The sequence below is a fragment of the Schistocerca cancellata genome, unplaced genomic scaffold, assembly GCF_023864275.1.
Source record: "Schistocerca cancellata isolate TAMUIC-IGC-003103 unplaced genomic scaffold, iqSchCanc2.1 HiC_scaffold_1104, whole genome shotgun sequence".
In the NCBI taxonomy this organism is placed as follows: Eukaryota; Metazoa; Arthropoda; class Insecta; order Orthoptera; family Acrididae; genus Schistocerca; species Schistocerca cancellata.
In genome coordinates, this window is record NW_026047103.1 from 597546 (window position 1) to 622762 (window position 25217).

The window sequence follows — 25217 nt, forward strand, 5'->3', positions numbered from 1 at the left end:
TTTATTACTTCTGACAAACTTTCAGTTTTCACACTACACTTGTCAACCTTCAGTTGCCACGCATCTAGTGCTAATTATATGTGTAATAATCTTTCTTTTTCAGTTACTATAGTAATTGCCCTTAGGACTGGCGACCGTAATTTCCCCCAAATCTCAAATATCTAATTACCGCTAGTTGATTGTTAACGTAACGGCCGCACATTTACTTTCTTTATTAACTTTACCCCTATTTCAAAATTGATTTCCACCAGTTTCATTAGCATTTTTCCTTTCATTTAGATGTAACCCTTTCCTCCCTCTTTACCGACAGTCTAACTTCGGTGATGATTGCTTTTCCCAAATTTCCATTAGGTACACGCGGTTTAATTTTTCACTGTCATTAAGGTCGATAAGTGAGGGGGAGGTTACAGAGTTTATCACAGTAAGTTAAATTGACAATACTTAACATTGCGTATTCACAAAGGTGTCGCAAGCAAATGGCGACAAGCAATGAATCAATGTCCTTCGGTATATACAATTTCAATGCAAGCAAATAACGTAGTTCGTAAGTCACTGCTGTAGCGTTCAGAAGACGGCTCTTCTTCCACTGCCCGCGGATAGGCGGCGCGGCGCTTGTGTCCTCTTCGTGTAGATGCCACTCCTGTCACGGTGCAGTCCCAGTCAGCACGCTATTGGCTGACGTCCTCTCACAGCCTTCTCTGCTCTTCCGTTCCTCACCGCCGTGCTAGCGCTTGTCGTTACGCCGGAACAATTAATTTCGATTATTATTTCATAAATGAATCCAGAAATGAACACAGTAAACAATACAGGATAGGGTAATTAATAAAAGAAATTTTAAGTGTGCAAATATTTCGTAATTTCGGATGTTTCTAAAAAAGTTATTTTAACTGTGCATTCAGAACTAGTACTTATCGATTATAACATAGAATGTAAAATATTTTATAAAATAATTCCTTTTCATAACTTTTAGTTGGAAATATAACATACTGCTTACAAAATTATATGAAAGTTTTCAGGAAAGCAACTTGGATAATACCGACCTGTCCAAAACTCGAAAAATAATACTGCTATTGACAACTACTGTCAAGGACAAGTAATGCTAGAGGAGAATGTCCCATTACACCTTGTACAGTATTTAAGTAAGTATCTGACAGGTATTAACGTAAGCCAGTTTCAGTCTGATGTCATCATTATCCTACGAGAATCTTTTACGGAAAAAAAACGTGGCGTAGTACAATAACGCTGTCTTGACAGATTATCTGGTAGTAACAGGGCTGTACGAGATGAGATGTCACTGAAGTTTACAGCTATCAAAACTCATGAAAACTTCCAGGGCATTTTCAGAGTCAGAGATTCTTTGTTATGTATATAGAGTGAAGTAGAGATTGAAACTTTGTACCAGTTTCAGGAATCGAACCGGGTCTCCTGCTTACTGCGCAGATACGTTAGCCGTTAAGATATCTTGGCACAGAGGCTAACATAACAGCAGGGATTCTCTGCCACGCGTCTCTCCTCGATCTAAATTCTCACTTCCGCCCCCGTCCACTTTAAATTCCCCCATAGAGGAAGTTTAAAACTTGATCAGAATTAGCCGTGCTTTTGACAATTAACGTCGCTAACATTGCTAAACAACGCATGGCAGGCCGCAAGAGACACTTCATGCAACAGCTGATGACACTGGAATGGACGTAGGTTTCCTAGAACAAACAAGTAGGACGTCTAGAGTTTAAAGTGCGATCGACGCCTCGGAGGTTAGCGACGGAACATCTGCTCGAACTGACGAATGATGTAACAGGACATCGTAGTAATTCTGAAGGCTCGGTGGGATTAAAACCATCCTCCACGCAAATAACAGTTCAGCGTCTTAACCACAAACGCAATAATACTAGGAGTGTATACTGAATGGTATCGTATTTTCCTGCGGCAGACAAAGTGGAGAAGGTGAAGCGAGTGATCGGACGATCTGGTTTTAATTTCATTTCTGAAGGTGCGTCCACGCTGATATCTGTGCACGCTACAAAGTGATCAATATCAGCTCTGCACCTGATCTGGCAGGTCGGAATCTTACAGGGTGTTTCAAAAATGACCAGTATATTTGAAACGGCAATAAAAACTAAACGAGCAGCGATAGAAATACACCGTTTGTTGCAATATGCTTGGGACAACAGTACATTTTCAGGCAGACAAACTTTCGAAATTACAGTAGTTACAATTTTCAACAACAGATGGCGCTGCGGTCTGGGAAACTCTATAGTACGATGTTTTCCACATATCCACCATGCGTAGCAATAATATTGCGTAGTCTCTGAATGAAATTACCCGAAACCTTTGACAACGTGTCTGGCGGAATGGCTTCACATGCAGATGAGATGTACTGCTTCAGCTGTTCAATTGTTTCTGGATTCTGGCGGTACACCTGGTCTTTCCAGTGTCCCCACAGAAAGAAGTCACAGGGGTTCATGTCTGGCGAATAGGGAGGCCAATCCACGCCGCCTCCTGTATGTTTCGGATAGCCCAAAGCAATCACACGATCATCGAAATATTCATTCAGGAAATTAAAGACGTCGGCCGTGCGATGTGGCCGGGCACCATCTTGCATAAACCACGAGGTGTTCGCAGTGTCGTCTAAGGCAGTTTGTACCGCCACAAATTCACGAAGAATGTCCAGATAGTGTGATGCAGTAATCGCTTCGGATCTGAAGAATGGGCCAATGATTCCTTTGGAAGTAATGGCGGCCCAGACCAGTACTTTTTGAGGATGCAGGGACGATGGGACTGCAACATGGGGCTTTTCAGTTCCCCATATACGCCAGTTCTGTTTATTTACCAAGCCGTCCAGGTAAAAATAAGCTTCGTCAGTAAACGAAATGCTGCCCACATGCATATCGCCGTCATCAATCCTGTGCACTATATCGTTAGCGAATGTCTCTCGTGCAGCAATGGTGGCGGCGCTGAGGGGTTGCCGCGTTTGAATTTTGTACGGATAGAGGTGTAAACTGTGGCGCATGAGACGATACGTGGACGTTGGCGTCATTTGGACCGCAGCTGCAACACGGCGAACGGAAACCCGAGGCCGCTGTCGGATCACCTGCTGCACTAGCTGCGCGTTGCCCTCTGTGGTTGCCGTACGCAGTCGCCCTACCTTTCCAGCACGTTCATCCGTCACGTTCCCAGTCCGTTGAAATTTTTCAAACAGATCCTTTATTGTATCGCTTTTCGGTCCTTTGGTTACATTAAACCTCCGTTGAAAACTTCGTCTTGTTGCAACCACACTGTGTTCTAGGCGGTGGAATTCCAACACCAGAAAAATCCTCTGTTCTAAGGAATAAACCATGTTGTCCACAGCACACTTGCACGTTGTGAACAGCACACGCTTACAGCAGAAAGACGACGTACAGAATGGCGCATCCACAGACTGCGTTGTCTTCTATATCTTTCACATCACTTGCAGCGCCATCTGTTGTTGAAAATTGTAACTACTGTAATTTCTAAAGTTTGTCCGCCTGAAAATGTACTGTTGTCCCAAGCATCTTGCAACAAACGGTGTATTTCTACCGCTGCTCGTTTAGTTTTTATTGCCGTTTCAAATATACCGGTCATTTTTGAAACAGCCTGTAGCTGGTGTTAACGATGTTGTGTCTGTTGCTTCCGTCCGGTAGGCAGGACACGTGAGACAACTTTGGAGACTATTGGTTGAGGAGAAATACCTCGGTAATCTGTTTGGATCCGTCTTATCTCATTTTTTGTGTAGTGAGTGGATCACAGCGTTTTTACTATCTGCTGATATGACGCCGTTTTCCCACGTATTGCCTTTGGCGACTTGTAATCTGTAAGTCAAAAGTTTGCATCCGACCTCGAGCATTTATGCAATTATACCGTCTTACGCTGGCGCTTTACTATTTTTGAGGTGTAAAATAATGCTTCGCATTTCCTGTTGTACAGGTGGAACAGAGTTATGATTTGATGCAGTTAAATGAAATTGGTGCCTGTCTATAGGTGGCTCGCAGTTTCTCTAAGTACTGGTTCACGACTTCACTGTTGGCCTGTGCATTCGTCTCTCCTGCATTCTTTTAGGACGACGAAAAGCCTCCCGGGTTTGTAGTTCACTAGCTCTTCCCTAAACATCTCGTGAAAGTCCAGTGTGCCGTTACTTTTCAGATCAGTTTCTGTTTCCTCTAATATTTTGACGCGGTATGCTAGCTTATTAGTCTCATTATTCCAGATGTTTTTCTCTCAGTTTTTTAAGTATACCAATTCTCTGGAGTTTTGTGGGTATGTCAAGACTTCTACGCTCGGGTACGGGACTGTAGGGCTCTGTCACAGTCCACCAACTGCGTTTCCGTTTTTGTGGCGGTTCGGCACGTTTTGTACCTAATAGTGCGACAGTTTCACAACGGTGTTTGTTTGTTTTGCTTGCACTCTTCCTACTTCTGTTATTATTTAGTTACCGTTTACACCTGTTATTTTGTTTTGCTTAGAGTTACATTCTAAGCTTTCTCTTCCCATTTAGTTTCTGATTCAGTCAAATGAATATTGCACAGCAAAAGCGTTCTTTATCACTGGTCAAAATGTGTGACTTAAATTGCCCTAATTCTGTGGTTACGTATGTATCTGTCTGAGAGAGTTTGTGTGCGTGCTTGACGTTTTTCTCATCTTTCTTTCGATTTCTTGTTCCACTATTCCTTCCGCCACAAGTGCCATGGGCATGTGGTTCCAGAAGTCCAATTAAAACAATATCTAAGCTTCCCTCTCTCAATTCGTAGTCTGAGGTAACAAAGAGAATTTAAGAACATTAAATCGCCACGGTTTTCAAGTCAGCCGGAAATTGTAGAGCTGTATTGGATCCTGAGGACTGATAGAGACCATAGCAAAGACGGCTCTCTCTCTCTTTTCCTACAAAGTTTCTACAGGCTTCAGGGTTTGTCTCGGAGACTAAATTAGTTTTGTGCCAACTGGTGTCAGTTCCACAAACTTAAATCTCATTATTCCTTCAGCCCACATCGACATGCTAGGTTCGCTGGCTCCCACCTCCGCAGAAGCGATGACTCTCAACGGAATATATTAAAAGCGTCCCCTGTTTTCAACAGTGCCAGGTTCCTCGCTTCTTTCCTATTTTAATTTAACTCGAAAAAGCTCTTAATTAAGTTCGCTGGATTTTTTGTTCTTTACGAAGGAAACACTACTTCTTTTCCCCTGTTTATATACGTCTGGCGGTAGCGTTATGATACCAGATTACGAATTGCGAGGTCTTCCTCACAAACGACAGACGCAGTTTTGATATTCTTCGCGGCTGAGGTGTGCGTACTGTTTCCACGACTCGCATATTCTTACTCTACCCCAGTTATGTAGTCGCGAAAATGGAACCTACAGTTTAAAATGAAATCTGAAACGTGTGATGGCCCGAGATAGCCATCACACCCTTGAAAAATGAAGACCAGATTAAATGCATACCGAAAATTTCCGAGATTCGCCTGGTTTTCGTGACAGGGACCTCTCGGATTCTACGCCTGCGCCTTACCACTAGACCACCAGGCTAGACAAAGATGCACAGTGTACAGTTATTACTTAATCATACAATGTAGGCTTTCACGGCCGGTGTTGTCTTCAGTTGAAACTAGCAGGCTGAGAGGCCGTGGTCGATGTATAAAATTTCCACCTAACGTTTCGTCTCCATCTGCGGGGGACATCTTCCGAGGTCGTAGCGGGAGGACCTCAGAAGATGTCTGCCGCAGATGGAGACGAAACGTTAGGTGGAAATTTTATACATCCACCACGGCCTCTCAGCCTGCTAGTTTCAACTGAAGAGTTATTAATTACTTGGGGGAATCAGAGTAAGAGTTAATGATGGAATGATAGAATATATGATCACAGTGCAACGCTTTTGCAAGAAAATCGTGTGCGGAGATCTTTAGTGCATGACAGTCGTAACTTGGTATTCTCCTGAACTCAGCATTTCACTACTCATGACTAGAAGCACAGTTTTACAGGAGCACTCGGGGGGGGGGGGGGGAACGGAATACGTGACTTTATCATTAGACCAATAAGCGTGTCATGGCGGCTGCAGTGTAACACGTGTTAAGTTCGGCTAGCGAATTGAAGGTGTTCTCGCAGGTGGTGTTGTCTAGTACAAGTGGAAATTGTGTAAACAACAGTATTCTGTGCAGTAGTGCTATTTTTTTTCTGTGCTCCGCCAATATCTTCGAGAAAATGGTAAACAGAAGAGTCAACAGCAGCGCGTCCAGCAACGGGGAAGCAGCAGGTGCGGCGGGTCCGCTCTTGGCGGAAGGTTCGGCCGCGGGTCCCGGCATAGCGGAGCTGGTCCGCTCTGAGGACAATCTCGATCTGATAGCAGGCGCTATATCAGATACTGTAACGGCAGCAGTACTGGCCAAAATGCGTGAAACTGTTGAGGCCAATACTGCCGAAATTACAGCACTAAAAAAGTCTGTGTCTGAATACGAGAAAAAGGCACGAGAGTTGGAAGTGAAACTATCTGCCGCAACAGACGAGCTAGAACAGTACCAAAGGCGAAATAGTCTACGACTGTTTGGAGTAGCAGAAAATAAGGAAGAAGACACAGACAACCTGCTTATACAGATTGCGCGTTAAAAATTAGGCGTTGAAGTGACCAAGGCAGACATTGACAGGAGCCATCGGGTGGGACGAAAACTACCAGGTGCTACCAAACCTCGTCCAATAATAATTAAATTTGTCTCGTACCGAAAAAGGGCAGAGACCTTTACCCAGAAGAAGAAGTTAGCAAGGACAGGGCTTACAATAAGGGTAGATCTGACACACGAACGGCTACAGATTTTAAACAGTGCCATATCCCATTTCGGTCTTCAGAATGTGTGGACTCAGGATGGCAGAGTAATCATTAAGACAGCAGCTGGAAAGAAGGCAGTCACAAACATGACAGAACTGAATAGTATTAAGTGAAGCTACTCGAGCCAAAAGTGCAAACTTAACACCATTTGCAAATCGTAACAGCCCTATACTCAGATATAGTCTTGTAATTGTATTAACTTTTTAATTATACCCATATTTGTACCTTCAACTAATTGTTTTTGTAACTGTATTAACTTTTCACTATTTTTTTGTGTCTGTAGCTCTAACCATTACTTAATTTTAGTTACTGCTAATACTTTTTTTCATTTTCTCAGTTTATTCTCTTCTGTAATAGTTCTATTGCAATTATTAGTCTCTCTTTTAGTTCATTAATCACCCATCTCTTCGGTTTAAATTGTTCATAACAAAAATCACTATCAGTATCACTTTAGCAAATTTCAATCTAATTGTAGCTTCCTACGATAATCACTACCTGTATCACTTTAATAAATTTCAATTTAACTCTAGCTTCCTACGATAATCTATTAATTATTAAGCTTACTTCTCTCTGCTTGCAGCATGAGCCTCTTAAATCACTCCCCTTTCCCTTATTTCCACCCTAACCTGTTTCAAATACGCTAATTACATTTCTCCTCTTACGACATAGGATACACAGTGACACACAGCCGTCACTATTTCGGTCATATTCTCCTTGCACCGAATACCACTAATCCATTTTCTATACTCCCGCAACCTCAGGAAATCTCTTGCAGTCGCCTTTCTTTCGGCACTCTCGGAGTCACAAACAGGGCGCGCAAAATCTCGGACGCCCCTGTGTTATGTCACTTGGCGTAAGCACCGGCCAGTGCCCCTCGCGGCAGGTAGTGCCCAACAAAGGGACAAACCAGTCTGCCACCCTACTCCAGGCTGCTCAGCGGAACGCGTCAGAGCTTTTAGCAGCTCACTGCAACATCCAGTCTTTACCTGCACATTACGAAGAACTTAGCCTCCTCTTCAACCAAATAAACTACCACGTAATCCTCTTATCCGAAACGTGGTTGAAACCACACATATCCTCTGCATCTATTCATCTCCCAGGGTACACATTTCTTAGGGCAGACAGATCAAAAAAGCGAGGTGACGTTGTCGGCGCGTATGTACGAACAGATCTCAAAGCGAAAGTCTTATGTACGTCAAATCCTGCTGAAGAAAAAGAGGCTGAATTCATGTTCATTGAAATAAATATACAAAGTCGGAAATTCTTGAATGGCGTCGTGTACAAACCGCCAAAAATAAACTCAATGAGTTCCTTCCAGTCGGAATGACATTCACTTCAGTGACAATACGTACATGTCATCATAATGGGTGACTTGAACATAGACCTGCTAAGAGACACTCCCTCCGCAATAAACCTAAGAAGACTGTTTATTTGCAATAGCATGAACATTCTTCCATTACAATCTACACACCATATGGCGCACAGTCATACTCTTATAGACGTATTCGCAACGAAACAGACTGACAAAGTAAGAGATGTTGGTCAAACATCGGCCCCTGGTCTCTCAGGACATGATGTAATATTCCTGGCCTACTCTGTGCAGCCCTCAAGGATTAATTCGCGTTACATAACTTGTAGGAAAATGAAACGTATTGACCTTGACGCTCTAACAGCCGATTGCTCAGAAATCTCATGGCATTAAATAATCAGAGAACCTACAATCGAAGGCAAAATTAATGAACTTGGTGATAAACTCACTGCCCTCTATGACAAACATGCACCTGTGCGCACAATCCGTGTAAGAGAATCTCCTGCTCCATGGCTGACAGCTGAATTACGTCAAATGATGACTAATAGGGATGCTGCCCACAGGCGTTTCAAGGCAGATCCGAAACCCGAGCGTTTCGAAGAATATAGATAGCTACGGAACAGAGTGAAACAATGCATTCGCAATGCTAAAATCAGGCACACTCGCTCCCTTGTATGCAGCGATCTAACGCCCACGACTCTATGGTAGAATCTCTGTAGCTTGGGGGGGGGGGGGCGGAAAGGGAAAATCGGAAACTACTTTTCATGTGTCAGCTAACGAATTAAAAGAATTCTTCTCTGCACCTCTGAATACCAGCACGGATGATAATTACCGTCCACAAGAATCCCCAAACAGGATAACTAACAACAATACCTTCCATCTAAAACATGTAACAACAAATACGGCAAGATAAGCAATAATGAGAATCTCTTCTGATGCAATAGGCAAACACAGTATCGGTATAACCATGATTAAGAATGTTGCCGATATCTTAGTACCTGTCTTAACTGACACATTTAATTTTTCCCTCGTGAACGGAATATACCCCGCTGCGTGGAAAAGAAGCATAATTCGACCCATCCCTAAGATCGAAAACCCGCAACTGCCTACTGATTACCGACCAATTAGCATACTGCCTGCTGTTTCCAAAGCACTTGAATATATTGTTCATGACCAAATCACTGAACACTTGCATGAATTCAGCCTATATGACAAATTTCAATCCGGTTTCCGTAAACATCACAGCACAAACACTGCTCTAATTAAAGTAACTGATGACCTGAAATATGCCATCGACAATCGAAAGGCAACAATATTGACGCTACTGGACTTCAGCAAAGCTTTTGGCACCGTTAACTTTGACATATTGCTCAGAAAAATGCAGCAGCTTAATTTCTCTGATAGTGCAATGAGATGGTTTGAAAGCTACTTAAAAGACAGACAGCAATGTCTTGTCTGCGTAAATGAAAAATCTTCCTGGGAATATGTCTTCTCGGGAGTGCTACAAGGATCAATCTTAGGACCACTTTTGTTTTCTGTATATGTCAACGATATTTCGTCGGTTCTATCCTCCTGTAAATATCATTTCTATGCCGACGACCTCCAGCTCTACCTAAGCGTCAGATCTGAAGATGTAAACACTGCAATCGCTCAGATGAATGATCATCTGTCTTCAGTAGTGACATGGGAGAAAAACCTGGGGCTTAAACTAAATGCAAAAAGACGCAAGTAATCTTAATAGCCCATCAGAAATTAATAAGTTCAGATTTCCGCGAACGGCTACCTCCTATTCTGCTCGACGGTACTCCAATACCATATCAGAAAACAGTTAAGAACTTAGGTGTAACTTTGGATGAGCATCTCAACTGGGCGGAGAATACAGTCGCAGTGTGTCGAAAGGCGTCTGCTTGTCTCTATGCTCTCAAAAAGTTTCGGAACATATTCCACAGGACTTGAAACGCCAGCTCGTGCATGCACTCGTTCTACCGAACGTCCACTATTGTGATGTGATTCAACAAGACATGAGTAGTGAAAACAAAAGACGGCTAGAGGTAACCATGAATGCCTGTGTGCGTTACACCTGCAACATTCGCCGATGTGATCATGTTAGTGCTTCATACACCGAGCTAGGGTGGCTGCGGCCTGACAAATTGTGTGACTACCACACTCTATATCTTCTTCACCGACTCCTCGTCGCGCAAGCACCCCAGTAACTTGCTTCAGAGATTAAAAACCTGTCATGCCATCATAATCGAAACACGAGGTCACTCTTATTTGGTATCCTAACTGTGCCCACTCACAAAACAAAAACTTTTGCAAACTCCTTCTCAGTTGCCGCTGTCCGCCTCTGGAACAAACTGCCCCTTACCTTGCGCAAAATTCAATCTCCTGCTGCTTTTAAGAAGAAGTTGAAGCATTTCCTACTATCATCCTCATAAAGTTCTCCACAAAATTAATGTACAAAGCCAATCCTCTCATCTATCAAATAGCAAAGCTAGGGTCTCCTATCTTGCTCCTGAGATGCCTTCCTCTTCATCTATCTCTATTAGCCACGCAATCTTCTTTTCCTTTATATTTCCTTAATTATGTTTCATCATGTCTCTCTATTCTTCTCCTCCTTCACCATGAGTCTCCCTCATACTCCCTGCTGCTAGCACTCCTATCTAAAATCTGTCTCTTCATTAATCCCTAATTATAACAGTACTTATGATCTACAAATATAAACTCTATATGTATGTATTTTTCCAGGTGTACCTTTCTAATTGTTTATTTCACTTTTTGTACTAGATGTAGTTTAACATGCCTACTAAAACATATGAATGTAAAATAAGTAGAATGCCTGGTTAGATGTAAGAGAGGGCCTGATGGCCCTAATCTTGCCAGGTTAAATAAATAAATAAATAAATAATATAAGTCGTTTTCATCAGACTGAATGATTATTGTGTTTCATGCAACGTATTTGTCTTATTGACTACACTGCGAAGAGTCAAACAGAAACTGGTGAAAGTTGTTGTTGTTGTTGTTGATGTTGTTGTGGTCTTCACACCGAAGTCTGGTTTGATGTAGCTCTCCTCGCCATTCTATCCTTTGCAAGCCTCCGCATTAGTCACGTGTTCTACCCATACAATCTTCAGCATTCTTCTGCAGACTCACACCGCGGAACCTTCTATTTTCTTCTTGTGTAAACTGTTTAGCATAGATATTTCATTTCCATGCGTTGCTACACTCCATACAAATACTTACAGAGATGACTTCGTAACACCTAAATCTATATTCCATGTTAACAAGTTCCTCGTCTTCGGGAACGCTTTTTTGCTATTGCCAGTCTACATTTTATATCCTCTCTGATTTGGCCATTATCAGTTATTTTGCTGCTCAAATAACAAAACTCATCTACTATTATAAGTGTCTCGTTTCCTAATCTGATTCCCTCCGCATCACCTGATTTTATTCGACCACATTCCATCATCCTCATTTTGCTTTTGTTGATGTTCATCTTATATCGTCTTCCAAGTCGGTGTCCATTCCGTTCAACTTCCCATCCAAGTCCTTGGCTGTCTCTGACAGAATTCTAATACCCGCAAATCTCAAACGTCGTATTTCTTCTCCTTGAACTTCAATTCCAAGTCCAAAATTTTCTTTGGTTTCCTTTACTGCTTGTTCAAAATAGAGACTGAATAAAATATGGGATTGGCTACAACCTTGTCTCACTCCCTTCTCGACCACTGCTTGCCATTCATGCCCCTCGACGCTTACAACTGCCGTCTGGTTTCTGCACATATTTTTAATAGCATTTTGCTTCTGCTACCTTAAGGATTTCAAAGAGATTATTCCAGTCAACAATACTGTCAAAGGTTTACTCTAATTCTACAACAGCTATAAACGTAGTTATGTCATTCCTTAACCTATCTTCGAAAGATAAGTTGCAGGCTCACTGTTGTCTCGCGTGTTCCTACATTTCCCTAAAATCCAAACTGATCTTCCCCGAGGTCGTCTCCTACCAGTTTTTCCATTCTTCTGTAAAGAATTTGTGTTTGCATTTTGCAAGCATGACTTATTAAACTGAAAGTTCCGTAGTATTCACACATATCGGCACCTGAATTAGAATTATTGCATTCTTCTTGAAGTCTGAGGGTATTTCGCCTGTCTCATACTGTTGCACACCAGCAGGAAGAGTTTTGGCTTTCCCAAGGCTATCAGTAGTTCTGACGGAATATCGTCTTCTGCTCTCATGGCTTTGTTTGAAATTAGCTCTTTCAGTACTCCGTCAAATTTTTCTCGCAGTATCGTACCTCCCATCTCATCTTCATCTACGTCCTCTTCCATTTCTATAATTATGCCTTCAATTTCATCTCCATTGCTGAATAGTACGAAAGTACGAGGACCGTGCAGGCGGAAAAATAGTGAAGAAGAGTTTCATGTAACGGCAGTAGAGTTCTGAAATGAAAGTCTGCAATATGTGTCGGCACTTTAGAGTTGTTCTTACTTTTACTAACGACAGATGTGACTTATGTGACCAGACATGCTTTACCGACAAGCACTTGTATTTCACACCGATCTGACGTTTTCTGACATATAAGTAAGTTGAAAATGGTCTAAGGTCGGAAACTGGATCGTATAACAAAGAAATGAAAATTATCACAATCAATCGGTGGCAGAGTCATTCAATAAAAGCAGTACATTTCCACGTCATAGCAGAGAATTGAATTATATTGTCCCTTCAATAATCAGGATCACACGGGGGTAACTGTAGAGGCAGAGAGAGGCGAGCTAGGGGTGGAAACCTTCAGTAAATTTCCAGTTACCCAACATAAAAAATAGACATTATTAGATTTGATTCGGGGTCAGTGCTGCTCTTTACAGAAAACAGTAAAACTAACACCAGTTTGTTTCCGTCGTGTTTCACACACGTACATAAGAATCAGAATCACATACTCCACAGGCAATAAAAGAATTTAAAAAACGCAATAACGCACCCAGTTTACAATAAGCCGCTGGGCCTTGTCACGGACAGTCTCAACGTGTACACCGCCTGCTAAGGTGATGCAATTCTACAATTTCTGCGTGTATTTAAATGTCCACACATGACAACTGCAATATTTGAAAGTCTTTCGTAAAATCTAGAAACAGAAAGAAAGGCAAAATGAAAAATTGGGCAGATGACAAGGACTCACCACTAAGGGGTCCATACTAACTTAATTGGTTTGTTCAAAGGATTGTAGACAGTTAATCTGTTCCAGGAACCGTGAATTTTGACAATTTTTCCCTGTTATCGACAGTGAAAATGTCAAGATATTGGTCTCAAGTGCTCTATGTGTGGTGTCACCGCCAGGTGGTAGCCTTTAAATCGGCCGCGGTCCGTTAGTATACGTCGGACCCGCGTGTCGCCACTATCAGTGATGGCAATCCGAGCGCCGCCACACGGCAGGTCTAGAGAGACTTCCTAGCACTCGCCCCAGTTGTACAACCGACTTTGCTAGCGATGGTTCACTGACAAATTACGCTCTCATTTGCCGAGACGATAGTTTGCATAGCCTTCAGCTACGTCATCTGCTACGACCTGGCAAGGTGCCCTTACCAGTTACTATTGAGATTATGAATAATGTACCGTCAAGAGCGATGTTCACCATTTATGGATTAAAGTTAAGTATTCCAGCAGCTACGTACGTTTTTTGCTAAAGTCTAATTTCCTTGACCTGTTCCAGACCTCACGCCAGGCTGCGTGAGCGAAAATGCGTGCCTTTCGGCTTCCTCTCAAAACCCGTGTTGGCTCTCCTGCCAACCCACAACACTATGACTTTCAGGAACATTTTAATTTCAGGTTTGAAGTAGGATATCAAATGACAAAAGAGATATTTTTTCGCGTGATTTTATTAAAAATTAACAGTTTTCAAATTTTTTCCCTTTGGTTGTTCAGTGCAACCTTGCTTCTTGCCAAACTTCATGTTTCTAAACGAACGTGAATTATCCTACAGGTTTTCATGACTGCGTTTGTGACTATCAAAAATATGTGACATAAATGGCCGTATCTTTTGGCTGCATTGACTTAGAAGGTTACCTTTTTTACACCGCCAAGGAAAAATAGACCTTAGTTAGCGACATAGATTTCGGCTTCATGCGTTTACCCGTTACAGAGAAAAACGGTTTTAAACAGTTAGACAGACAGACAGACAGAGGGATGGAAAACAGAGTTATCCCTTAAGGGTTCCGTTTTTACTGATTGACGTACGTAATCCGAAAAAAAAGTTTGACACTCTCTCATAAAACATATGTAACGCACACAGTAAAAAATATTGAAAGGTGGCTACACTGAGCCACAGCGCCAGAAATCGCGCCAGAGAGTATTGTTCCGCCGCCTCCACTGGCAGTGCTTATTGAGACGTAGCGGCAGGCAGTTCTCGCCGAGAAATTGTGGTGGACACTGCTTGTCGTGAAGTCAGAGTGGGATGTGGTAGTGGAGAGTGTTGTTCCATGTTTTATGCAGTGGTTTGATGGGAGAAATAGCAGATGTTGTTCTAATGGAGATATTGTAATGGTCAGAGTGCATTTCGTCAATATATATGGAGGTATTTTCTTTTATTGTTTTATTCTTTCAGTGACCCGAATAATGTGTCATTACAGGTTCAGTCAACAAAGCATCTGGCGTGTGTTCTTGTATTAGAGTGTAATTCTGATTTTCTTGCGCAATTGTAGTATTTCTAATTTTCTTTTATCACGTCAGTATAATTGGTATTTAAAAATTCTTGTCTTGTTGAAGAAGAACCGTGCCAGATGTGCGTTGAGTCATACTACCACATACAGAACAGCTACACCGAGCGGGGTGGCGCAGTGGTTAGACACTGGACTCGCATTCGGGAGGACGACGGTTCAATCCCGCGTCCGGCCATCCTGATTTAGGTTTTCCGTGATTTCCCTAAATCACTCCAGGCAAATGCCGGGATGGTTCTTCTGAAAGGGCACGGCCGACTTCCTTCCCAGTCCTTCCCTAATCCGATGAGACCGATGACCACGCTGTCTGGTCTCCTTCCCCAAACCAACCAACCAACCAACAGCTACACTTGTGCTTTGTTGGTTTCGTAGGTTTTATAGTTGCTGGGGACTTAATTAATTAATTGTGCTAACAGAAATTTTCTTACATTCTGTTGTCATTCTAAGCAGTCAGATTGCGTACTAAAACTAGTCAGGGCCAGCCGTTTATGACACAGCGTAATCGGACATACAGCGACAGAAAATTAAAAAGTATTTGCATTGCATTCTTACATCTTTATTTTAATTAAGCCTCCATGCACGTGGCGACCGCTGCTTCGGATCGTCCCTTGGAATTCTTCTGATTGTAAAAATAGTAGACAGTAGTATTGTTGTAGTAATTTGTAGTTTAGTAATTGTAGTCTATATTGCATGTGTAGATTTGGTAATTGGCATTCTTCTAATGGTATTTTTCAAAATTTAATTTTTATTGCCTTGTATACGTGTTTGACGATTTAGTGCAATTATTTCAATTGTTCGATTAATCGTGTTTGAGGGAAACATTTCGTGTGAATGGTATTGTTGGAGATAAAGAGTCATTATGTGTAATTTTCGTACAGTGACGAGTTTTGTATGTTTTGTAAATGATTACGCGATCGATGAAAAAGGCAAAAATGATGGATAGTGAGAATGACGAAATTGTTAACATGGTGAACTCGCCAACAGAGGAAAACAGTATGATGAATAATGAAGTAGAAAACCATTTAATAAGTCGGGAAAATAGTCCGGAAACAGTTCAAAATTTTTCGCAATCAAAAAATTTTCAGAATACGAGATTAACAACAGAAGATATGGAGCAGTTGATGGGTGCTATATTAAATTTGGGAGCACGAATGGAAACACAGTTTGAATCACTACTAGGAACAATTAGAACTTAGATGAAAGCAATGACAACACGGTTATGCTCAAAAATAGGAACAATTGAAACAGAGATGAAAGCAGTGAGATCGCAGTTACGATCTGAATTAGAAACTGATATGGGAACAATGGAAACACAGTTAGGCTCACGAACAGGGACATGTTTCAAATAGATGAAAGATGAATCAAATAAAGAAATTAGAGAAGAAGTACAACCGATTTTGAATTCTCACAATAATAGATTAAGTGCAGTAGAGATTAGACAAAGGGAACAGGATAGAGAACAGGAAGAAAGAGATCGCGTGATAGTACAGAAATTTTCAGAATTAAATTTACAACGTGCACACGATAAGGAAGAAATAATTGAAAGAATCGAGGAATCCGTACCAAATGACAGAATAGATAACTTAACGCAACAGTGTGAACAGTTAACTACTAAATGTGACAACACCGAAACCCGAGTCGCGACATTTAAAGAAGACGTAAATAAACAGAAAGAACAATTAAGTGACTCATCGGAAAGAGTTGAGGAGATCTCAGATAAATTGACAAGTCTTAGTTAACCAGAGGGGTTTGAAGAAAATAATTTGTTTCATTTACGGGATGCAACAAGAGACCGCCAGGCGCGCGAACTTGACAATAATCGACATTGGGACTGGGACAGACGCGGTAGGTCTTTGTCGCCACGAGGCGAAAACTTTGACAATAAACACTTTTTGACTGATCGGAAATTTAAGATCTTTCGCAAATCTAAGAATGACATACATCCATGTTCATGGTTAGCTCAATTTCTGTACGCACTTCCGCTAAATTTGCCATTAAGTCACAAACTAAAATTTATGTGCAGCTATTAATGTCCTCAGGGGATTCACTACTCTTAAGTGAATATGTGCCGTAGCGAGCATAGGGCCCCGAGCTGTAGTGGTGCTATTTCTCTTTTAGTTTTCTGCACCGCTGCCTACTCTTTCACTATTCTTTGCATCTATCGAAACAATGCTTCGACTATCAATCTATCTAGTGAGTAAGTAAACAACAACCGGATATGACTGTTTTACCCAAAAGTGACTTTGGAAATTACCGTTTGGACTTACTGTATCTTCAGCAGCATTCATTCGTAGTTTAAACGAAATTTTACCTGTTTATCTTCGTGACAATATTACCTCATATGTTGACGATATTCTTATTGCTAAACGTTCTTGGATTGAGCACAACAAAATTTTGGATTCATTATTACGTATCTTTGCAAGAGTTGGCATTACTGTGAACTTGGAGAAATCTGAATTTGGTCGTTCACAGGTGAAATTTCTCGTTCACATTATTTCTACAGAAGTTATTCTTCCTGATCCAGAAAAACTTGACGCTATTCGTAATTATGCTGTTCCTACCACAAAACGTGATGTTCGTAGTTTTGTTGGTGTCTGTAATTTTCTTAGACGCTTTGTTAGATTGGACGATTTGGCCACACCTCGATTTGCGATCTATCTGGAAAGTTCTTTTTAAACGAAAATCGGTCGACAACTCTGTTTGGTTAGTTTGTATTCCTGATGAGTGGGTTAATAAGCTGATTTGGTATACGCATTTGAGTTATGCACACTTTGGTCCCAGAAAATGTTTTCATAAATTACGAGAAAATTGCTACTTCAATAATATGGAAAAACGTATTCGATCTGTTCTGGCCAAATGCAAATTATGTCAAAAGGATAAGCCGCCAACAGTATCTCACAGAGCACCGTTGTTTCCTATCATTCCAGCAAAATTAAAGGACATGGCTGCAGTTGATTTGTTCGGTCCAGTGGTTCGATCTACTAATGGTTTTGCGTACATTTTCGTAGCAGTGGATTTGACATCAAAATATGTGTGTTTTACACCGTTACGCAAAGCAACAGCTCGTTCAGTATCTAATGCTTTCATCAAACATTTTCTTAAAGAAGTGGGTCATGTTGATAAGGTTATATCAGATAATGGATCACAGTTTCGTTCTAAAATTTGGCTTCGTACTCTACGGCGTCGTAAAATTAAACCAATTGTCATTTCACTTTTTCACCCTCAATCTAACGCTTCAGAGAGATGGATGAAGGAAATCAATAAATTGTGTCATCTTTATTGTCATCAGAATCACAGAACTTGGGATCAGTATCTTCATATTTTTCAAAACATTCTGAATGAACTTCCTAATGACTCAACTTCTTTACCACCTATACTGATATTAAAAAACAAAGCACCGATAAATCGCATTTCTGAAATCGTTCCTTTTCCGCCTACATGGAAACTGCGGCATTCTGAAGTTGTCAACCAGGCTCTGCAAAATATTGCATCTGCTGCTGCTAGAAGAGAGAAATCAGCGAAGCGTCCTGGTCGTTTAAAAATTTTGTCAGTTGGTCAAAAAGTGTTAATTAAGTCTCATCGATTGTCTCACAAAGGAAAAGGCTTGTGTCGCAAATTTTTTCTGCTTTATAACGGTCCATATAGAATTCGCAAAATTATTCATGATAACACTGTTGAAGTAGAAACTCTTAAATCTCGACAATCTAAGGGAATACATCATATATCAAAAGTTAAAATTTTTGTGGAATGATATACTTTTGAAAAATTTTTGTAGAATGACATACTTTTGAGAAACTAACAGCTACATGTAAACATGCGGAGAGTACAAGGATACCGCGCTGTGTTTTGGCGGCGGCGTATTTTCAAAGCAACAGTCAAGTCTGCGCGACGCTTAGGGCAGTCGTTGACCGCAAACAATCACTTCCTACGTCACGCGCCTACAGCTGATCGAGCGCTCAGTGCGAATGCACTGACAGCCGTAAATAAATACACAGTCTAATTTCTCCGACTAAATTCAGTATAAAGCTATAGTTACTTGATGAATTCTGTTATTAACATTCAGTATTTTTCAGGATACGGTTCTATAAAATATTTAAGAACTTCAGGTAAATTCTGTGCGTGTCCGACGTTAAGACGACTTGCTATCGAGAAAATTTCAGGAAAAATGTCATTTCGAAGAAGAAAGTAATAAACTAAAAAGGTAATTATTAATTGAGTTTATTTTTCAGGTAACATATTTCCACTTAGGTACGTACCTTAGACGTAATTTGCTGCTCGCGATTACGTGATTCATACTTTGTGCTAATTACATGTTCAATGAAATTACTTGTGAAGCGACGTTCTTGCGTACGTTAACTGATTTTGACAATGATTATTAATGAACTGGATTGTTACTTGTGTATATTATGCATCGCTTGGCTGCACTGCTTTTTCACTGATGTTATATTTTTTTATTATGTGCCTGCTCTGCTTATTTATTTAAATTATAATTGTCACCTGATTAATTGTGCTGATGTGGTTAGGTATGTAAGTTATACTTTGTGATTTATCTGCTAGCGCCTTCATGTTTACTTATTAAGATACGATGCTAATGACCTGTTTAGTACGTAAGATATATGTTTACTGCTATGCGTATGGATTGCACATTTACACATTTCTGCTTGTTGTCATAACTATACTTTGATTTGGTATATAGCAATGCTGATGTACAGTGTACAAACATAGAGTTTAGGTTACACTATGGTACTAGTTACAGATTGTTCGCTTGGCAGAGCCTCGTTGTAAGAATTGTGCTGCATCCACTTGTTGACATTCTGTTCACTACTGGTATATTTACTCGCTATTGCTTGCCTTGCTTACGCTCAGTGCCTTATATTTTTAAGATAAGAAAATGAACTGCTATAATTCGACGAACGACATTAGTACAAGAAACTTCATAGAAGTCACATGAGCTGGAGGTTTTATGAAAGCTGTATAAATGTATGCCAATAGGAAGGAAGCTAACGACATGACATACCAACACAGTTATTACACTGCATTTTTCGTGAGCAATTGAAATAGGAAGTGACACTTGACACAAGAAATACTCCACATGTTTGCTTCTATTTGCCATAATTCTTGAAGTGGTGTACACACTGTGAAATATTAGGATCATTCACACTCCGTAATCGTACTTAATTACTGAGAGTTATTCGAACTAAGTCTGTTAGAGGTCATGTATGCATTCTTTGTTTATAATTCATAATGAGTAGAAGATTTTGGTCAGATGGATTACACAGAGGTTGTGTGTTGACAGTGTGTCTTCGGATTGTATGGGATGAGGAGGTTTGCATTAGGATTTTATCTGTACTCGATCGAGGAGACTGACTAGAGGAAAGAGTTGTTATGGAAGTGGAATGATACTGGCAATAAGGTTTATATGTATCGACGTATTGAAGAGGTATTATGGAGGTATTGAGATTATATGAAGTTGATTGGAGTTATGGTGTATAAGAGGTCAAATAAGTGAGGTGCATATTTTTTTTTTTTTTGTTGTTGGTCTATATGGAACAAGGAGGATGAAGATAGCAGACTAGAACACTAAAATGGAAGGAAGATTGTCTACACACACTTTGTTAAATCACTAAGCAGTATGTACTTTTTTTTGGAGAGAGGAAGTTGCATATCTTGGCACACTGACAGTTGTTCAGCAACCGTACATTTTGATCTGGCTTGGCAAACATTGGTCTTGACATGATGACTATGACGTTGACTTAACTATTATTGACTGTTATACATTGCTGTCACTACTACTTGATACACATGATGAACATGAAATTTTGACAGAAGTGGATTCACACAGTTAACACTATTCAATTACACAGTAGTACTTAATGTGGATGAAAGATGAGTGAGTGCGTTTTGTGTGTTTTCCTTTCCTAATCCTACCCACCTATCTCCTAAATATTATTTTATTTGTTTGTAGTGGCTTGCACTGACACCCATAAATATTATAGGTTTACTGATGTTTGTGTATTTGTAATAGTAATATGACAATTATCTGATATCATTTGTGTGTTTGTTATGATTTGTATGTTTAGTGTAAGAGCATTGTAAAAGCATTTGTATGTGCATTCAAACTATTGTTCATGCTTGAACTGTCTGATTAGTGATGGTGATATTATGGACTGTTACTTGTACTTTTTCTACATGATTGGTGCCACTAGGACATGTTTAATTTCTGCTAATGAACTGTGTGATCAGTGATAGTGAATATTATGGACTGCTGTCTGCACCTACTCAACATTGCTGGGTGCCACTGATGGACTGCTTCTACTGAAATGATGTCACCTGTTGGAGTCTGCACCTGTTCCACAATGCTGGGTGCCACTGATGGACTGCTTCTACTGAAATGATGTCACCTGATGGTGTCTGCACCTACTCAACATTGCTGGGTGCTACTGCTGGAACTGTCAACCACTTGTTATGAAAACATTTATGTGAATATTTGTATAAACTGATTTTTTGTGTATTACTGTTTGTGAAAAGTTATAAGACTCTTACCTGCTCATATTCGTCATTGCTGACGCTATCGATTGAATTGTTTAACCACATGATTTTGTGTAAACTATTATGTAAAGTCATATGTATGAAAGAATTTGTATTCCTTACTGTATTTTATATATTAGGCTTTTGTAAGGTCAGTGCAAAGCCACAATTTTATCTAGTTATATGATACTTACGTATTAATATTATCTTTTATTTTTGTCTGTATTTTTTTTGACGAATTTGGTGGTATTTTCACCACCAATGCTGGCAAAAATACCATCAAATTCTAGCCCGTGGAGGAAGGGCATATGAAAGGTGGCTACACTGAGCCACAGCGCCAGAAATCGCGCCAGAGAGTATTGTTCCGCCGCCTCCACTGGCAGTGATTATTGAGACTTAGCGGCAGGCAGTTCTCGCCGAGAAATTGTGGTGGACACTGCTTGTCGTGAAGTCAGAGTGAGATGTGGTAGTGGAGAGTGTTGTTCCATGTTTTATGCAGTGGTTTGATGGGAGAAATAGCAGATGTTGTTCTAATGGAGATATTGTAATGGTCAGAGTGCATTTCGTCAATATATATGGAGGTATTTTCTTTTATTGTTTTATTTTTTCAGTGACCTGAATAATGTGTCATTACAGGTTCAGTCAACAAAGCATCTGGCGTGTGTTCTTGTATTAGAGTGTAATTCTGATTTTCTTGCGCAATTGTAGTATTTCTAATTTTCTTTTATCACGTCAGTATAATTGGTATTTAAAAATTCTTGTCTTGTTGAAGAAGAACCGTGCCAGATGTGCGTTGAGTCATACTACCACATACAGAACAGCTACACTTGTGCTTTGTTGGTTTCGTAGGTTTTATAGTTGCTGGGGACTTAATTAATTAATTGTGCTAACAGAAATTTTCTTACATTCTGTTGTCATTCTAAGCAGTCAGATTGCGTACTAAAACTAGTCAGGGCCAGCCGTTTACGACACAGCGTAATCGGACATACAGCGACAGAAAATTAAAAAGTATTTGCATTGCATTCTTATATCTTTATTTTAATTAAGCCCCCATGCAATAAGAAACCAACTCCAGTACACGGAACATGCTTACTACAGCTTAGCCGTAAGTACAAGGAAAAAACTGGATCATGAGTCTTCAGTCTTGTTTCATGCGGCCCGCCACGAATTCATTTCCTGAGCTGACCTCTTCACCTCAGACTAGCAATTGCAAGGACAGGTCGCCAGTTATTTTCTGTATTTATTCTAATCTGTGTCTTCGTCTACATGTTTCACTCTCTGCAGCTCCCTCTAGAACAGTGGTTCCCAACCTTTCTTAGACCATTAGCTCTGAGTGCAACCTTTGACATTTCGTTTTGTGTGTGTGTGTGTGTGTGCGCGTGCGTGCGTGCTTGGTTTTAGAATGAATGATGAAGAAATTCGTAGTGCATCACAAGTGCTACCCACAACTCCTTCTCTGAAAAGAAAGCTAACCATCCACAGTGAGGATACCCACTTGTTACAAGACGTATTTCCCCTCTACAACCCCATTTAAAATCAAATAGATTGAGACGTGTACACAATACTTACTGTTAAATCACTTGAATGCTGCACTCCTTACTTCTCAACTAGTAGAAATTGACGACTTCAGACTGTTAATGCTTTAACCACTCTAATAATGTTAGTTATACTAATAACACTTTGTGCGGCACTATAGTAGCCCTATCGTAGTTGCTGCTGTGTCGTGCTGTAAATTAATTCATACAACGGAAAATCCAGGATGGGATATAACAATATTGATTGATAACAATATTTTCCATTGCTTGGCTTTTGCCTGGCGGCTTTTCTTACAACCTAACGCAGTGCTGTTTTCCTATGTTACTATTTTATAGTGCACACTTTCACTGTATTGTTAGTTAATTCATTTATTTATCTCAAAGCACGTAATGAAGCTGCTGTAAATACTATTTGCAACGTGCAGGAGATATTTAGCATTTGTCACTTATATGTTTCGGTTTTGTCATCAGCGATGTAGGGGGCAAAGCACAAGATATGTGTATAATGGGTGGACTTTATGAGGAACTTGTAATATCCGCCGCATGAATGTCGCTAGTTAAGAAAAAGTTCCAGCCGTTGTGGACGAGTGGTTCTAGGCACTTCATTTCGGAACTGCGCGACTTCTACGGTCGCAGGATCGAATCCTGCCTCAGGCATGGATGTGTGTGATGTCCTTAGGTTAGTTAGGTTTAAGTAGTTCTACGTTCTGGGGGACTGATGACCTCAGACGTTAAGTCCCATAGTGCTCAGAGCCATTAGAACTATTTAAGGAAAAGAAATTATTGATTACTTACATAATTAATATTAGAGCCTTACAAAATTGTGATAACAGCAATGAACTTGTAAGTTAACGCTTGGGGCTGACTGTATAAAATGATTGAGAATGTATGCAAAATTTAGTTTAATGACAACATTTATTTTCCCAAAACAAAGACAGATATAAATTGTGCTAAACACGTTTTGATTGAATATCGTAAACAACTAACAGGTACCAGAATGAGATTTTCACTCTGCAGCGGAGTGTGCGCTGATATGAAACTTCCTGGCAAATTAAAACTGTGTGCCCGACCGAGACTCGAACTCGGGACCTTTGCCTTTCGCCATGTCTCCGCAACATCCTTTCTTTCAGGAGTGCTAGTTCTGAAAGGTTCGCAGGAGAGCTTCTGTAAAGTTTGGAAGGTAGGAGACGAGATACTGGCAGAAGTAAAGCTGTGAGTACCGGGCGGGAGTCGTGCTTCGGCAGCTTAGATGGTAGAGCACTTGCCCGCGAAAGGCAAAGGTCCCGAGTTCGAGTCTCGGTCGGGCACACAGTTTTAATCTGCCAGGAAGTTTCAACCAACAGGTGGTTTAAGGATCCTGGGTGGCAGAATTGTGTCAAGTATTCCGGCGCTAAAAGCGTGGATAACGCAATCTGAATTGATCGGAGGCTGAGCAGACTTTCATTGATGAAATGTACAGAAGTTTATACAGGGTGAGTCACCTAACATTACCGCTGGATATATTTCGTAAACCACATCAAATACTGACAAATCGATTCCACAGACCGAACGTGAGGAGAGGGGCTAGTGCAATTGGTTAATACAAACCATACTAAAATGCACGGAAGTATGTTTTCTAACACAAACCTACGTTTTTTTAAATGGAACGCCATTAGTTTTGTTAGCACATCTGAACATATAAACAAATACGTAATCAGTGCCGTTTGTTGCATTGTAAAATGTTTATTACATACGGAGATGTTGTAACCTAATGTTGACGCTTGAGTGCCACTCCTCCGCTGTTCGATCGTGTGTATCGGAGAGCACCGAATTACGTAGGGATCCAAAGGGAACGGTGATGGACCTTAGGTACAGAAGAGACTGGATCAGCACATTACGTGCACATGCTAACACCTTTTTATTGGTCTTTTTCACTGACGCACATGTACTTTACCATGAGGGGTGAGGTACACGTACACATGTGGTTTCCGTTTTCAATTACGGAGTGGAATAGAGTTTGTCTCGACATGTCAGGCCAATAGATGTTCAGTGTGGTGGCCATCATTTGCTGCACACAATTGCAATCTCTGGCGTAATGAATGTCGTACACGCCGCAGTACATCTGGTGTAATGTCGCCGCAGTCTGCCACAATGCGTTGTTTCATATCCTCTGGGGTTGTAGGCACATCACGGTACACATTCTCCTTTAACGTACCCCACAGAAAGAAGTCCAGAGGTGTAACGGGCCAGCCAATTTATGCGTCCTCCACGTCCTATGAAACGGCCGTGGCTCGTGTTTGTTACAACACGCAACTGAACGTCGGAGGTTCCA